This window comes from Macaca mulatta, chromosome 9, assembly GCF_049350105.2.
Source record: "Macaca mulatta isolate MMU2019108-1 chromosome 9, T2T-MMU8v2.0, whole genome shotgun sequence".
In the NCBI taxonomy this organism is placed as follows: domain Eukaryota; kingdom Metazoa; phylum Chordata; class Mammalia; order Primates; family Cercopithecidae; genus Macaca; species Macaca mulatta.
Genome location: NC_133414.1, coordinates 103843447 through 103862133, shown reverse-complemented (window position 1 = coordinate 103862133; position 18687 = coordinate 103843447). Strand labels below are relative to the sequence as shown.

At 43.6% G+C, this 18687-nt stretch overlaps 1 long non-coding RNA gene across 1 annotated transcript; it reads right to left on the bottom strand.

Moving 5' to 3' along the window:
* Positions 1–395: 395 nt before the first annotated feature.
* On the bottom strand, positions 396–4501 carry LOC144331183 (uncharacterized). Its single transcript, XR_013398144.1, has 3 exons — positions 4200–4501; positions 3894–4081; positions 396–961 (listed from the first exon to the last, which is right to left on the bottom strand). It is a non-coding gene; the product is annotated as an uncharacterized LOC144331183 (long non-coding RNA).
* Positions 4502–18687: the final 14186 nt, after the last annotated feature.

The following is an 18687-nucleotide window of genomic DNA, read 5'->3' as shown; positions in this document are numbered from 1 at the left end:
GGGTACTAGGCTTAGCACCTCGGTGACTAAATAATCCGTACAACAAACCCCTGTGACACAAATTTACCTATATAACAAACCTGCACATGTACTCCCAAACCTAAAATAAAGGTTAAACAAAAATAAATAAAATTATATGTTTTTCCCCTACTTTATTGTCCATTAAATTAATAGCTTCATTTTGACTTCTTCATCTACACAGTGATCTTTTATTTTATTATTTCTTAACTATCTTCTATGTTTGACTGTTCTAGTTTTAGTTTTTGAAACCATTTTTACTAAATCTAGAAATTTCCCATTATTTCTGTAAATATTGTGCTGTTTATGCCATGAAAAGATGAAAAGTGCCATTGTGTGTGGCTAAGTATTGAACATTTATTATTATTTTAGGAATATTATATCAATTTTTTATATTGGCTTATAGTTGTTATTGTGGAATACTGTCAAATGCTGTTTAGTCAGCTTTTTTTTTTTCTTTTTTTGCAGTTTCAGTGATTCATGTGCTCTTTTTATGCCCAAGTGATAGTCATTTTCTTTTAATAGAGAACCTAAATGTGTCCTTTCACAAGTCTCTTCATTGGCCAAAGCTAATCATGAAGATCGCTGTGAAACATGAGAGTAGCTGCAGAACTTTGGCTTTGTGCTTAGCATATAAAAATGTCTAGTTTCTCCATTTGAAGAAATTTTGATGGAAAATGAAATATTAAACCTTCTGTCAGGCTGGGTGCGGTAGCTCACGCCTGTAATCCCAGCACTTTGGGAGGCCGAGGCGGGTGGATCACTTGAGGTCAGGAGTTCAAGACCAGCCTGGCCAACACGGCTAAACCTGGTCTCTACTAAAAATATAAAAGTTAGCCAGGCATGGGGGCACACACCTGTAATCACAGCTACTTGGGAGGTGAAGGGAGTGGAAATACTTGAATCCTAGAGGCAAAGGTTGCAGTCAGCCAAGATGGCACCACTGCACTCCAGCCTGGGCCACAGAATGAGACTCCATCTCAAAAAAAAAAAAAAAAAAAAAGTCATAATGCAAGAATCTACTGCATTCCTATTATCTGAGAGGAAGGACATGACAAGTTTACCCTTTCTCATTCCCAAGGGTTTCTGCCGACCAAGTTCCTCATACTCTGGAGTAATTTAATTGCCAACATCAGGAGCAGTCACCCGCAGTCCCTTTTGTTTTGAGAACACTGGACAAGAAATATGGAGAAGCATTTCCCTGGAGACTGAACAGTATGACCAGGTCTTGTTGTACTGGCAGAACTAAGTGCTCCCAAATGACAGACGAACTTTTGTGTTCTTTAATATATTTTTTTGTAAATGTGTTTGTGATATGCAGGACCCTCTCCAGAGCAGGCTTAGGCAGTGACCCTTCTCATCTGGCCACAAGGGTAGTACTGCTCCTCGTAAGAGATTGTACTACTGTCATGAGCTTGAAGGATGCACACACACTGACTCATTACCCTTGTGCAAGGTCACCTCTGCCCTTTACTGCAGCCTTTTCCTAGGCACCAATCCCCTAGATAGGGCCAGGCAGCCTGGAACTGGCACTGACTTAAAACAGAGAGCACTGTATCCTACCCACATGCCTAAGAATGAAATCTCTAAAGGCCACTGCTTTGTTTTCCAACTTGTATGAAATCTAAATAGTGCTCCAAAATGAAATCCTTGTTCCTCCAGAATTGTAACACATACACTTGTTTTAAAGTCTTTATCAGTAAAAGCAAAACAAAACAGAACAAAACAAACAAAGGAAAAAATGGCCAGGCATGGTGACTCACACCTGTAATCCCTACACTTTGGGAGGCCAAGGAGTGGAGGATCATTTGAGGCCAGGAGTTCAAGACCAGCTTGGGCAAAGTAGGGAGATCCTGTCTCTAAAGAAATTTAAAAATTTTAAAAATTAGCCAAGTGTGGTGACATGTGGCTGTAGTCTTAGCTACTTGGCAGGATCTCTTGAGCCTAGGAGTTAAAGGCTGCAGTGAACTATGATCATGCCACTGCATATCAGCCTAGGTGACAGAGTCAGATGCTGTCTTGAAAAAAATAAAAAACAAAAAAACCCAACAATAATAATTCCTATCATTTGTATTTGCTTTTAATTTACAAAGCATTTTTTGTACATCCTCTCATCTACCTCATGAGATGGCATTTTGTGAGTGTGGAAACAGGTTCAGAGACATTCAGTGACTTCTGCAAGGGCACAAAACAGAGCTGAAAGTCAAACCAAGGTCTTTCCAATACAGCATAGCTGTCTCATCATAAGGCCATAGACCTTGAACATCCTCCACCAAATACTTCAGTCCTTTAGTCTCTGTTAATCTGTTGTTTCTGCTCAGCCACAATGCCTTTCTACCAGTCCCAAATTCATAGCCTTCCGCATGCATCAGAGCTTCCCCCTTAATGAGGAGGAGCCACTCTCCATGCTTTTGTTAGACCAAGGGGCCTAATCCCTTCCATCTTTGCCTGCAGACTCCATCACAGTAACTCTGGCTAACATAAAGATGTGCCTGATGAATCATTACCTTGTTTGTAAGATGATGGTGCCAGCCTCTATGGGCAGACCCAGAGTCAGTTCATGATGATGCTTAGACCTGTCTACCACAAAATGAGAAAAACAAGGACAACAAAGTGAATTTTGGTAGCACTGAATTGATCAGATTAAGGATTATTCTTTATTCTGAGATTATGTCCTTTTTAAAAAGTTTTTTGCAGGAGTGGAGGCAGGTGGGTTTAAAATATCCTTTTTTTTTTTTTCCAATAAAATGATGATGCTAGTATTATAGATGGTAGTTTGAAAAGTTTAATGTCTTCACTTGGCAAAGTATCAAAGTGGCAACCTTATGTCTTTCCCCAAAATGTCTTAGAAGGTTTTATTAGTCTTGGAATTCTAGACATCTGGGAACTACCGGCTTGGGGGATGATTTAATATTCTCTGACTCCCTAGAGTGTCACCAGTGGTGTTCTATGCCTCAGTGAGGTAGTAGCTGATATGGGTTTCCTAAATGTCTTTTAGTTAAAACATTAGCCTTGTGCTTAATATAGGCACGTGAGTGTCACCACTTTCTACCAAATGACTTATGAAAATAGTGACACAGCAAAGTAACCTGGTGTATGGAAATACCTCCCAATTTTACAGGCTCTTTGTGAATTAAATAAAGGGAGGGCACTGGAGAAATTAAAAGTCTCAAAGGTAGTATGTCGTAGTGAGCAGGGATCCCCAAACTCTGGGTGGAGCTCAGCCTGTTAGGAACTAGGCCGCACAGCAGGAGGTGAGTGGCCAGCAGTGGGCATTACCGCCTGAGCTCCGCCTCCTGTCACAGTAGCGGAGGCATGAGATTCTCATAGGAATGCAAACTATTGTGAACTGTGCATGCGAGGGATCTAGGTTGAGTGCCCCTTATGAGAAACTAGTGCTTGATAATCTGAGATGGGACAGTTAGTTTCATTGTCTTCCACAAAACTGCTCCCTGGTGCCAATCAGGTTGGGGACCGCTGAGAATGTAGATTCTGGAGTCAGATAACCAAGGTTCAAGTCCCAGTGATGTCTCACCATGTCACACACTTGGGAGACAAATTACTTATCCTGTCTCAATTTCCTCGTGTTTAAAATGGAAGTAATACTAACAGTGCTAACTTTATAAGACTGTTCTGAGGATGAGATATGTATAAAGCACTTAATATAGTGTTTGCTGTATAGCTAGCACTTGATAGACATTTGTTATAGATAGGCGTGGAGAAAAAGGCAATGGGGTTAGAGGGAAAGAATTCTGAGATCTACATATGGGATAAGAAGAGCAACAGGGCTTGTGAAGGTTTACTTTTTTTTTTTTTTGAGAGGGAGTCCCGCTCTGTTGCCCAGGCTGAAGTGCAGTGGTGCAATCTCAGTTCACTGCAACATCTGCCTCCTGGGTTCAAGTGTCCCTTGCCTCAGCCTCCCAAGTAGATGGGATTACAGGCACCCACCACCACACCCGGCTAATTTTTGTATTTTTAATACAGACAGGGTTTCACCATGTTGGTCAGGCTGGTTTCAAACTCCTGACTTCAAGTGATCCACCCGCCTTGGCCTCCCAAAGTGCTGGGATTACAGGCGTGAGCCACCACGCCCAGCCTAAAAATGTTTTTAATCGTCATCTAACAAGAGAAAAGAGAACAGTTAGGCCGGGTGCGGTAGCTCACACCTGTAATCCCAGCACTTTGGGAGGCTGAGGCGGGCGGATCACGAGGTCAGGAGATGGAGACCATCCTGGCTAACACGGTGAAACCCCATCTCTACTAAAAATACAAAAAAAAAAAAAAAATTAGCCGGGCGTGGTGGCCTGCGCACCTGTAGTCCCAGCTACTTGGGAGGTTGAGGCAGGAGAATGGTGTGAACCTGGGAGGTGCAGCTTGCAGTGAGCCAAGATCGCACCACTGCACTCCAAACTGGGTGACACTGCCTGCGCTCCAGCCTTTTGAGACTGTGTCTTAAAAAAAAAAAAGAAGAAGAAGAAAAGAGAATGGTTTAATTTGGGCTTGGGTAGGGCTGTTGTAAAGCAGCAGAAAATCATCAAGATCTAAACGGGAGGTAAGAAAAAATGAAAAGACGAAATGTCTTTATTTATGGGACATTTGGCTCTGGAGGAGAAAGCCTGGGAAAGGGGGTTTTGTTGCATCAGGATTGAGTCAGACTCCCAGCCAGGGAAGCAAATTTGGTCTGCATAGGAAACCTACTTATTTGTGTGTGTACCAGAAGCTCAGCAACAAATAATTTCCCTCAAAAGCCTGGTTTTTAAATGTGCTAACTAGACACTGATCTAGAATAACTACAGCCCCCAAATTTAAATTCCGGAAATATGCTATACGGGCTGAAAATAATGAAAATTTAAGACAAAATTATCATAAAAAGCAAATCACATAACGAAATGCAATGCATGAATCTTTAATATATTCTGGATTTAAAAAAATTAGTTAAAAGGCATTTTGGGAAAACTAAGAAAATTTAAATAAGGACTATATTTTAGGAGATATTAAATTAGTGTTGATTTTCTTAGGTGTAATAAATGGTGTTGTTGGTACATAAGAAAATGTACTTATTCCTAGTTGCTGCATGTGAATTATTTTGGGGCAAATTGTCATGAGGTCTGCAATTTACTTTCAAATAATGCAGGAGAGAGGAATCTCTCTATACAGACAAAGGATACAGCAAGTAGGGCAAAATGCTAAGAAGTGAATTTAGGTGAAGGATCTACAGGTGTTAATTGTATTACTGTACTACACGTCCCATTTTTTCGTAGATTTGCATATTTTCTACATTAAAAGTTTGGAGAAAAACTAACTGGATCGCGCCTCCACTTACAAATATAAAAAAGTCTTAGCGAAGGGAAGAAAAGTGAAAGAGTCAGGGTTCTGCTTCAGTTTCCGCACGTGCAAAGTGTGGGGGAGGCTGCAGTTTTAAGCGCTTGCCTGGGCGCTGGCTTCCGTCTTCTGGGCTCGGTGCGGTGACTTCCAGCAAGGGAAGCCACCTACTTTGCACTGGCTTCGCGGGCCCCAAGGTTATCTTAAAATGTTTTCCAAATTATTTGAATTTGCGATGAGACTTTGTGGTTCTGGGGAAGGTAAAAATGGCGATTAAATAGTGAGATTTAAAAAAATAACACCAAAAGAGTCACGCGTGCACGTGGAGGAATGTGAACGTGGCGAGCTGCAGCACCGCGCGCGGGGAGATAGATGCTCCGGGCACCGGTGGAGCTGTGTGGGCTCCGGGCCCCGGGCGCTGCGCGATGCTGCGACGCGCCAGGCGAAGCTCCGGGCGCGCACAGGGTTAACGCCGGGCGAGGGGACCGCGCTTCCTCTGCCCGCCCACATTCCTCCGCTGAATGGAGGCGGTGGTCTGATGCCGGTGGGGTGATTTCGCCCCTCGGCGTCCGACCTTCCCACTGGCCAGGCCCGGGCCCCTCCGGGGCCGGCCCTGAGCTCCGCAGTCACGTTACCTTTCCTGCTATTCACGCGGCCCTGCGGGGTTACAAAGAGGGACATTAAGAAGTCTGTGGGCATCGCAGGAGCCCGGAACGTGGGGACAATTACCGTGTCTCTGAATGCCCCTGTCCCCCAGCCTTGTAATCTGACCCCTTCCATGATGTTACAGGGGGCCCGGTGTTTGCAGATTTGTTTCTTTGTCTGAATTTTGGCAATCAAGTGAGCTACAACTTCAGAAATGTGTGTGTGCCCTTTCATTAAATCCGCATTAACCAAACAAAAAGGAGACACTTTCATTGATTTGCCTTTGTCTAATTTATGAAGCATATTTTACAAAATATAAACCTTTTTAATAATAGGGAGAAAATCAGGTTTTAGGTCTATGGAGACCTAAATGAAAATACATGTTTTCACAAATAATGCTCCAGAATCAAGTCTAATCATTTAACCTTCTCTTGGATTAACCACATTTTGGGATTTTTTATTTGACAGCTTCAGCTGGCACTTTTTTAAAAAATTGTATAAAATATATAAAACATAAAAGACAGGCAGGTGCGGTGGCTCACCTGTCATCCCAGCACTTTGGAAGTCTGAGGCGGGCGGAGCAGGCGGGCGAGACATCCTGACCAATGCAATGAAACCCGGTATCTACTAAAAACACAAAAATTAGCTGAGGGTGGTGGCCTGTGCCTGTAACCTCAGCTATTCCGGAGGCTGAGCAGGAGAATCGCTTGAACCTGGGAGGCAGAGGTTGCACTGAGTAGAGATGGTGCCATTGCTCTCCAGCCTGGTAACAAGAGCGAAACTCTGTCTTAAATAAATAAATAAATAAATAAATAAAACAAAACATAAAAGAGGCCAGGTGCAGTGGCTGACGCCTGTAATCCCAGCACTTTGGGAGGCCGAGGCGGACAGATGGTTTGAGGTCAGGGTTTCTAGACCAGCCTGGCCAATGTGGGGAAACCCTGTCTTTACTAAAAATACAAAAATTAGTTGGGTGTGGTGGCACTCACCTATAATTCCAGCTACTGAGGAGGATGAGGAATGAGAATCGCTTGCGCCTGGGAGGTGGAGGTTGCAGTAAGCTGAGATTTCCCCGCTGCACTCCAGCCTGGGAAACAGAGCAAGACTCTGTCTCAAAAGAATAAATAAATTAAATTAAAAGAGTGTAAATGGTTCACTTTTATTACATGACTCAATGACTATGAAAATTAGAGACAGTGTGATTAAGTGGGTGTCAGTCCATTTTATGTTGCTACAACAGAAAACCCAAGACTGGGTAATTTATAAAGAAAAGAGACTTATTTTCTACAGTTCTGGAGGCTGGAAAGATCTGGCAACTGCATCTGGTTGGCTTCCAGTGTGGGTCCTGTGCTGCATCATCACATGGCAGAAGGCATCACAGGGCAAGGGGGGTGTGGGTGCACTAAGACCCAAATTGGCTTTCATAAGAGACTTACTCTCATGATAACTAACCCACTCCTGTGATAACCCATTAATCCATTCATCCATCAATGGATTAATCCATTCATGAGGGCAGAGCCCTTTTGACCCTAATCCACCTCTTAATATGGTTATATTGGGGAGTAAGTTTTAACATGAATTTCAGAGGAGACAAACATTCAAAACATAGCAGCATGCAGAACAAAATGACATTTGTTATTACTAGAGAAAGTAAATTAGCATGCACAGAAAGAGGGAAAGGAAATGTCCAAGGAGAATGTGAATTTACTTCTTCAATTAGTAATTCTTCAATTCTTCAATTAGTTCAAGCGGCCATTGGTCCTGCCCTCAGGGATGTCCCATTCATCCTGAGGAAGAGTGTTGAATCAAGTGGCCTGTATCACCAAGGCCAAGTACCAGGTGCTGCAGGAGCCCCTCAAGGAGTGATCCTCCATGGGTTCGGGGTCACAGGTGTGTGAATACGGGGGAAGGAGAATTCTGGCAGGTTTCCTGAAGGAATAAATACTGAACTGAAACCTGAAGAAACAGTGGAAGTTAGGCCAGTGGATCTCCAACACTGCTGGACATTGGAATCACCTGGGGAGCTTTAAAAAAACTCTCCACAATTAAATCATAATGTCTAGCGTGAGAGTCTGGGATCAGAATTTTCCAAAAAATATTCTAGGTGATTCCAATGAACGGCAAAGTTTGGGGAATTACTAAGGCAAAGGGAGGGAAGCTGATGTTTTTAGATTTTCTCAAGGAAAAAACTTGGCCAGCGGGCATGGTGCAGGTGCTGGGATATAATTGTTCTTTGATTCCTCCTTCTGCTTCTCACTGCCTTGCCTCTAGTAAGCACTCAGGAATATTTACTGACATTGGAGCAAAAGCTAATAAAAATTTAGATGTATCCAAAAACCAGGACTTCCTCAAGAATGCCTTTTAGCACTCACTATTGATGAGTTAGGGTCTAAAATTTATAGCGGCAGGCTCTCACAGAAGAACATAAAATCCAGCATTTTGACAGCTAGGGGGAAAAAAACCCCTCTTCTCTCAATTCCTGTTCTCCATCTTCAGTCATTGCTATAATTGTAACTTCACAGGCAACCGTCCAAGCAATTTTGTTTCTATCTTCAAATGGCTTCCCCCTCTTTATAAAAAAAGCACAAGGCCTGCCAAAATTCAGAGTATTTTAATTATGAAAGGTCAAGAACAGCCTAAGAAAGAGGCCACATAAGAAAGCATATTCCTGCCGCTGAAGGGCGAAAAGCTGTGGGGGCTGGAAGCAAGGGCCCTCCGTCTACCCAGGGGCCACATTTTATGCCTGCTGCCCTCAGAGAGCAGGAATTGCCCATCACTGTCTCCTGGCTAAGCACACTTTGACATTCTGCCCTCTAATGTACCTTGGCATGAAGTGGCCCCTGGCAATTTATCTCGTGCTTTATATGGTAATTCCAAGCCTACAGGGTCTTTACATGGGTAACGGAAAAGAAGACCTCTTTTAATTCAGGCTAAGGCAGCCTGCATTTTCATTAGCTCACAGACCGCAGGGTAGGAATGCCTTTTCTAGAGGTAGATGGGTCTCTGACATTCTAAGAGATCCATCGAAGCTCAGACTAAGAACATGATGTCACACCACTCATGGAGCGCCCCGGGGAGCGACATCCCCACATTGGCTCTATCTTATTATATTCACCTCCAGGAAGCTTTACGTCTCTCCGTAGGAAAGCAAGAAGGGAAATGCAAAGTGGATTCTCTCATAGGTCCTCCCCTGAAGCACTAGGTCCAACTGTGACCCCATGGGCTTAACAGGGGGAGTTTTGTGACTTAAGATTCAAGCCACAAAGGCTCTCTCAAATGCAGGAGACTCCAAGGGAACCAGGCAGGGAATGGGGTGTGGTGGAAGAGGACTTTTTTCATCAGTCCTGGATCACACACAGGTGGTAAGGTGTCTGTGCCTCTGAAACCAAGCCGCGGTGCATGGTCAGCACAAAGCCCTAAGCAGTGGAAGCTGACCTAACATGAAGGAAAGCCTGTTGACAAGCACAAGGAAGCAGAGTGTGTTTCGTGGAATGTAAGTGTGGGTTTTGAAGCAGGCTCCCCAAGGCTCGCTGGGAGCTGTCGCCGAGCCCTGAAAATCAGTCAGGCTCTTCCAAATATCTTTCCTCTTGGACACAGTGAGGTCACGCCTCCTCACATTTGTATGCAGTTTCTAATCTGCCAAATGTTTTCACAGACATTACCTCATCTGAGCCTCTTAGCCCCTCTTCGAGTGGCCAGAGCGTATGTGATTATTTTCCCTCTTTTAACAGCATGGGAAACTGAGGCTCAGAGGGAGTAAATGACATGGGGGAAAGAGCTGCCCTCTTGAGTTCAGATCTGACTCTAAAGTGCTTTCTATCCACTGGAATTCTTCAAGTCTGGGTTGAACATTACTTGTATCTGAACCACCAAGGAGGTTCAGGAAAAATATAGATTTCTGGGGCCCACCCTGACCTTCTGAAACTGACCCTCTAAGGCAACACTCAGGAACCTTTTTTTATTTAGAGACAGGGTCTCACTCTGGCAGGAGTGCAGTGGCAGGATCATAGCTCACTGCAGTCTTGAACTCCTGGGCTCAAGCAGCACTCTGGCCTTAGTCTCCCAAGTAGCTGGGACTACAGGTGTGGGCCACTACCCCCAGCTTATTAAAAAAAAAATGTATATTTTTGGGGTACAGACCGGGTTTCACTAGTTGCCCTGGCTGCAGGAGACTATTTTTAACCTGAAGATTCCCCAGCCGATTCTGGTAAGAATCATTTTGGTAACTACAATATATGTCAACTTTATATATAAGCCAAAAGCCAGCCTCATGCTTAAGGGAAGAACCCTACAAGGGAAGAACCCTAGAAACATTTCTTTTAAGTTGAGAACCAGATAAGATGGCCCACCAACACTATTTAACGTTGTTCTGCAAATACTAGCCGATGCTAAATTTTTTTTAAAAGTTTAAAAAATTTAAAAGATAAAGTAAAATTATGATGATGATGATGATGATTATGATTATTATTATTATTTTTGAGACGGAGTCTCTCTCTCTGTCGCCCAGGCTGGAGTGCAGTGGCCGGATCTCAGCTCACTGCAAGCTCCGCCTCCCGGGTTCATGCCATTCTCCTGCCTCAGCCTCCCGAGTAGCTGGGACTACAGGCGCCCGCCACCTCGCCCGGCTAGTTTTTTTTTATTTTTTAGTAGAGACGGGGTTTCACCGGGTTAGCCAGGATGTTCTCGATCTCCTGACCTCGTGATCCACCCGCCTCGGCCTCCCAAAGTGCTGGGATTACAGGCGTGAGCCACCGCGCCCAGCCAGTAAAATTATTTTTACTTCCAATTCAGATATTATCTGAACAACCCAAGAAAATCAACTGAAAAACCATTTCAAACAATAAAAAAATTCAGTAATATGAGTGGATATAAAATTAATAAATAAAAATTAATAGCTTTCCTATTTATACATAAAAAGCAGTTATAAGATGTAATGGAAGAAAAGATTCCATTTATAGTCATAATAGAAAATATAGGCCGGGCGCGGTGGCTCAAGCCTGTAATCCCAGCACTTTGGGAGGCCGAGACGGGCGGATCACGAGGTCAGGAGATCGAGACCATCCTGGCTAACACCGTGAAACCCCGTCTCTACTAAAAATACAAAAAACTAGCCGGGCGAGGTGGCGGGCGCCTGTAGTCCCAGCTACTCCGGAGGCTGAGGCAGGAGAATGGCCTAAACCCGGGAGGCGGAGCTTGCAGTGAGCTGAGATCCGGCCACTGCACTCCAGCCCGGGCTACAGAGCAAGACTCCGTCTCAAAAAAAAAAAAAAAAAAAAAAAAAGAAAATATATACCTAAGAATAAATGTAACAATCAGAAGAATTGTTACTTAGAGACACTATTATTATTATATTATTATTATTATTATTATTTTTTTTTGAGATGGGATCTCACTCTGTTGCCCGGGTTGGAGTACAGTGGTGAGATCTCGGCTTATTGCAACCTCCACCTCCTGGACTCAAGCAATCCTCCCACCTCAGCCTCCTGAGTAAGCTAGTCTATAGGTGTGTGCCACTACACTTGGTTAATTTTTGTTTAAAAATTTTTTGTAGAGACCAGGTCTCACTATGTGGCCAAGCCTGCTTATATACTATTCTTGTACAGAAAGATTCAATAATATAACTTAATTTCTTCCTAAATTAATATATAAAATTTCCATGACCTAATAACATGTCAACCTATTTGAGGGATGAAGTGTGAAATTTTACAAACTGATTCTAAAGCCACTGTGGAAAAATAAATGTACAAAGATTCTTTTTTTTTTCTTTTTGAGACAGAGTCTCACTTTGTTGCCCAGGCTAGAGTGCAGTGGCGCAATCTCAGCTCACTGCAACCTCCGCCTCCCAGGTTTAAGTGATTCTTCTGCCTCAGCCTCCCGTGTAGCTGAGACTACAGGTGCTCTACCCCTCAGTGTGATGGTATTTGGAGATGGGGACTTCAGAAGGTAATTAGATTTAGATAAAGTCATAAGGGTGGGGCCCTCGTGATGGGATTAGTGACCTTACAAAACAAGACAACAAGTTTAAGATCAGGGTGCCAGCATGACTGATGTCTGGTGAGGCCTTTTTCCTGGCTTACAGACAACTTCTTCTCACTGTGACCCTTGATGTAGACAAGGAATTAATTTTCTTTCTTTCGGTCACAAGGGGCGGCCCCCTCTCACAACATGTTAGGGGATAGTGAGAAGGCAGCTGTCTGCAAGCCAGAAAGAGCTCTCACTAGAACACAACCATGCTGGCACCCTGATCTTGGACGCCCAGCCCCCAGAACTGTGAGAAAATAAATGTCTAAGTCACGGAGTCTATGGTATTTTGTTATGGCAGCCTGAGCTGACTAAGACAGCAGTATATTATATAATCGTGGAAAACATGATGGTGTTGCAACAATTGGGGAAAATGGTATTGGATCCAAATCTTACCCCTTACATCAAAATATACTTTAGATGAGTCATATATGTAAAAACAGAAAACAAAATCACAAAACTACAAAAAAAAAAAACAGTTTTACTAATCTTCATATAGAGAAGTCCAAACTATAACCACAAAATCCAGAAGCTTTGAAAGACTGATAAATTCCACTTCATAAAAATTTGAAATATCTCCCTTTCCTTCCCTCCCCTCCCCTTCCCTTTATTGGCAGAATCTGTCACCCAGGCTGGAGTGCAGTGGCTTGATCATGGCTCACTGCAGCCTCGACTTCCTGGGCTCAAGTGATCCTCCCACTTCAGCCTTCCAAGTAGTTGGGACTACAAGCTCATGCCACCATGCCCAGCTAATTTTAAAATAACTTTTTAGAGGCCATGGTGTCACCATGTTGTCCAAGCTGATCTCAAACTGTTAGGCTTAAGCGATCCTCCCGCCTCGGCATCCCAAAGTGCTGGGATTACAGGTGTGAGCCACTATGCCAGGCTGAAAACCTTTTTACGTGTTAAGAAAATCAATTCTGGCCAGGTGTGGTGGCTCATGCCTGTAATGCTAGCACTTCTGTGAGGCTGAGGTGAGAGGATTGCTTGAGCCCAGGAGTTTCAGACCAGCATCTATAAAAAATGTAAAAAATTAGCCGGTGTGGTGGTGTGTGTCTGTAGTGCTAGCTACTCGGCAGGCTGAGTGGGGAGGATTGTTTGAGCCTGGGAGGTTGAGGCTGCAGTGAACCGTAATCATGCCACTGTACTCCAGCCTGGGCAACACAGTGAGAGGCTCTGTCTCAAAAACAAAAACAAAAAAAACAAATCAAGATGCAAAACAAGCAACCCAATAGAATATGAACAATATAAAGAAAGGGAAATTAAAATGGCATTTTAAAAAGAGAACTGCAAATTAACTATCCTGTACAACCATTTTCATCTCTCATATTAGTGAAGGTAAAAGAGTGATATTCAAAATATTGAACGCCCAGGCACGGGACAGTCAGAAGAGACTGCAGGCTCCCTCTTCTGCCTGGTGTCAATTCTCTCTCTCTCTTTTTTGAGACTGGGTCTGGCTTTGCCACCCAGGCTGGAGTGTAGTGGCTCAATCCCAGCTCACTGCAACCTCCACCTCCTGGATTCAAGCGATTCTCCTGCCTCAGCTTCCCGAGTAGCTGGGACTACAGGCACCCGCCACCATGCTCTGCTAATTATTATTATTATTATTTTTTTTTTTTTGTAGAGACGGGGCTTCACCATGTTGGCCAGGCTGGTCTTGAACTCCTGACCTCAGGTGATCCACCCACCTTGGCCTCCCAAAGTGCTGGATTACAGGTGTGAGTCACCATGCCTGGCCCCTGGTGTCAATTTTTAAGTTGCTGGATTGTGAGCAAACTAAAGGATCTCAGACATAAGAAAAAGGCACTTGGCAGCTAGTTAACAGTGAGTGCATAAGTATGCTGATCTTTTAACAACCAGCACAGCCCCTCTGATGCGATACAGCGACCCACTGGCCCCAGTGTAAGAGAATACTTCTCTTACACCATTGGGAAACGACCTCTAGAAGGAAAATTGAGCAATACCTGTTCATATTTTAAATGAAGATATCCTTTGGTTAAAAGGACGCATGAGAAGGAAATATATCGCAGTGTTATTTGAAAATACAACATTAAAAATAGCACGACTGTTCATCAATAGGGGGCTGGTTCTGTAAATTACACTGTATTCATACACCAGAAAATTGGAATCGTGAAAAGAATGGGCCAGTCCTATGTGTACCTATCAAGACAGATTATTGCGTGGAAAAAAGAAGCAAGGTTCAGAACAGCATGTACAGTATGTTATCATTGTAAAAGTAAATATAGAGGAAATGTAAACGTAGAGGCATCTGTGTGCGTAGGCTCTCTCTAGGGGAAAAAATGCCAGTAAATGGTACAGTAGTTTGAGGAGGAGATCTGGGTGGCCAGAGACAATGGGATGGAATGAAAGCTAATTTTCCACTCTGTATTCATCATACTGTGTGCACTCATTTAAAAATATAATTTGTTGGCCAGGCATGGTGGCTTACGCCTGTAATCCCAGCACTTTGGGAGGCCGAGGCGGGTGGATAGCTTGAGGCCAGGAGTTCAAGACCAGCCTGGTCAACATGGTGAAACCCTGTCTCTACCAAAAATACAAAAATTAGCCGGGCATAGTAGTATATGCCTGTAATCCCAGATGCTTGGGGGACTGAGGCACGAGAATTGCTTGAACCTAGGAGGTAGAGGCTGTAGTGAGCCAAGATCGCACCACTGCACCTCAGCCTGGGTGACAGCGGGAGATTCTGTTTTAAAAAACAAAACAAACAACAAAAACTATATATATAATTTGTTTAAAGATGAGATATGAGTTAGGTAATATCTAACGGTTCTTTTAAGCTTAAGTCTGCAAACCTGTGGCCAAAACCAAACTAATCTTCTCCCCTCAACCCGCTCTACCTTCAATCTTCCCTTTCCTAGTTGATGGCCTCTTCATCCTTCCAGCTGTTGAATACAAAATCCTTGGAGTCATCATCCTCCCTTCCTCTAACCACTCACATCAACCCACTAGTCTCTCTGCTTTCACCCTTGTCCACCACTGCTTCTCCCCAGAGCTCAGTCTATTTTTAGCTAGGTATCCAGAGTGATCCTGTTGAAGCTTAAGTCAAACCACGTCACTCCTTTTGCTCACAACCCTGCAGTGGCTCCCCCCATTTCACTTAGAGTAAAAAGCTAAAGTTCTAAAAATGCCTAGCTTGACCCTGGATGACCCACCTTTGCATCTGTGACACCATTTCCCACTCTACCCCACTCCAGCCTTCTCCAAGCACACAGGCAGGATCCCCTGAGGGCTTCTGCAGTTGCTGTTCTGTTCCTAGAATACTCTTCCCCCAGCACCCCCCCTGGCTTACTCCTCCACTTCCTTTACAGTTGTTCAGATTCCACCTTCTCAGTGAGGCCTTCTAAACCACCTCATGTTAAATTCCGCTGCACCAGTCCCTTCTCCCACAACTCACTCCCAATCCTCCCCACCCTGCTCTATTTTCCCCTATATCACTAATCACATTCATCACATTCTAAATTCAATATAATTTACTTACTTATATTTATTGTCAGTCTCCCCCCAGCTAAAAGGTAAACTTCACAAGGATGGATTCCACTGATGTAGCCCCAGTGTCTAGAATATTGCCTGGCAAATAGAAGGTGTTCAATAAAACACCTGCCAGGTGAGTGAATGGGCTTATATGATCTTTACTCAGCTCTTTTAAAGTCTGTTCATCATTACATGGAGACAGCAATAGATAACAGTGGCACTACCAGCAATAATAATAACAACGGCATAGTTATTTATCAAATGCACTACCAGCAACAACAATAATATCAATAATCGTAGTTATTTTTGAAATTTACTACCACTAATAATAATATCAATAACAGTTGTTTTTCAAACTACGCTATCAAAAGTCACAATTGGCATGTATCACATCCCTGTACTATGAGCCAGATAATCCCACATAGAAGATATTGTTAAATCCATTTTCCAGATGAGGAAACTAGAGCTCAAGGTTCAAGAAACTTGCCCAAGGCCCAGGGTCAGTAAGTGGAGGATCTTATCTGATTCCTTTTGCCACTGTGTTCGGAAACTCCTAAATGTGCCGGGCTCCTGGCATGTAGTAAGTCAGCCCTGAGGAAACAGGAGTCTTTCCTCACACTCTGTGGGAATGTCATTGGTTGCCTGTACAGAACTGCAGAATGGGTGGGTCTTTCTTCAGTTTTTCTGGTACTTCCAGTCTTGGACCATGTGGAACCACCACTCCCTCCCCACCCCTGCCAGCCTGCAGATTGGGTCAGAGGAGCTTTATGTCCCTAGAGGCAGAAAACTGCTGCAACTTGCCCTCCAAGAGGTGTGGACCAAAGAGGAAACTGATGAAAATCTAACTGTCTGCCTCAATGTCTCTTGAAATGGATGCTCCAAAGGATGTTTTTACTTAGAATCTCTAATCAGCTGATTTTTAAACGGATTGATTTGAGGAACAGATGGACTCTGGATGAAGCTGTAATCCGGAGGTTGCAACTGATTTCTGCTGACAGTTTTAAACCCCACCTATTTGTCAACAGTGGGAACTCTTCTGGGGGAATGCTCTGTTCCTGAAAGAGAAGAATGTTTCCGTTCTGACCACCGAATAAAGAGAGAATGGACCTAGGCAGGAGTGACTTGACTGAAGTTAAATAGATTTTAATATAAAAAGGCTAGCAGATTCCAATGGAAGTGAATACAGTTGATCTGTATTTATACACAGGGATTAAGCAAACTAATCCGATGGAAGTCTGTGTAGGTGATTGTTTGGGAGCAAGATAGATCCATCTGCGTGCAAAGAATTGTGAATGAATGAGAATCCATGGCTCAGTGGGCAGGCGGGGCATGGGGGAGACCACCAGTCTGACTAATCAGACATTCACATTTCCCACTGTTTTGTTCTATTGTATCCAAATGTGAGAAGCTGCTTTCCAGTCCCCCACATACAAAGCTCTTTATTGGACTTCATTGTGGCATGATCCCGGCTGCTTTACTCCCACTGCCAGCCTCAGAAGGAGTTTTGCTTGACGGTGTCTGGCAGCTTGGCTTTGCTTCAGTAGATTTATGAGCTGTGAAAGATGGTCAAATTAACACCCTGAGCATTCCTGATAGGATTAGAGGCCTGCATTTGCATACCACCCTGAAGTGCCACACTATCTCTGTGTCTTCCCAGCCCTTCCGGGTGGGGTTTGGAGAGGGCAAGTGGGAGGTGACGCCACACACCCCTCTCCCAGCTGGCAACACAAAGGGTCACCATGTGATTCCAGATGATGTTATTTGGCATTTAACATCTAATGACAGTGTCTCCCAGTCAAAAGAACTGAACTGAAGGGGTGAATGCATCCCCTTTCAGGGCTGGATGCCCATCCTTGCTCTCATGGAAAGAGCGGTCTCTTGTTTGGGGCAGGATTGACAATCCAACCGCCCTAACCAGGACTGGAGTAGACCTTAAAATACCCATTTAAGTCATAATGATTCCTGATTGTTCTGATTATAATGGTAACGCATATTTATTGTAGAAAATTTGGAAAATGCTGAAAAATACAGCAAAGTAAAAATCACCCGTTGTTCCATTACTTAGAGATAGCTTCCCATTAACATTTCAGTGTATTAATTTATGGATAATCTGTTTTCTATGCATGTAGACAGGTGATTTGTTTTTGCTTTAACAAAGCAGGATCATATTGTTTATCCTAAGTCTTTTAACATTATATCCAAAGCATTTTCTTATGTTAATAAATATCCTCTGCTGGGTGCAGTGGCTCATGTCTGTAATCCCAGCACTTTGGGAGGCCGAGGCGGGTGGATCATCTGAGGTTGGGAGTTTGAGACCAGCCTGGCCAACATGGTGAAATCTCGTCTCTACTAAAAATACAAAAATTAGCTGGGCATGGTGACGCAGGTCTGTAATCCCAGCTACTCGGGAGGCTGAGGCAGGAGAATCACTTGAACCTGGGAGGCGGAGGCTGCAGTGAGCCGAGATCAAGCCACTGTACTCCAGCCTGGGCGACAGAGCGAGACTCAAAAAAACAAACAAACAACTTATTTGGGAAAGGTTATACAATCAATATATATTATATTACTATATATGTGTGTGTGTATATATATATATATATATATTTTTTTTTTTTTGAGACGGAGTCTCGTTCTGTTGCCCAGGCTGGAGTGCAGTGGCTGGATCTCAGCTCACTGCAAGCTCCGCTTCCCGGGTTTACGCCATTCTCCTGCCTCAGCCTCCCGAGTAGCTGGGACTACAGGCGCCCGCCACCTCGCCCGGCTAGTTTTTTGTATTTTTAGTAGAGACGGGGTTTCACCATGTTAGCCAGGATGGTCTCGATCTCCTGACCTTGTGATCCGCCCATCTCGGCCTCCCAAAGTGCTGGGATTACAGGCTTGAGCCACCGCGCCCGGCCTACACACAACGAAACTTAACATACTGAAGTCTAATATACACATGCGATTATACTTTCTTTTAATAGCAATAAATACCACTAACTTTGAGATTTGGAAACTTATAAGAATGTTTTCATATGACATAGAAATAAAAATATATTTCTTTTTATAAGTTAAGAAGATTAATTTCCCAGGAATGAGCTTCAAGGTTTACCAAAGTTGTGCTGAATAGATTAAATGTTGAAAGCATCTCACAGCTACTTTCATTTTAATGAGCAAGTACAGCTACAATATTCAATATTTCAAACTTCA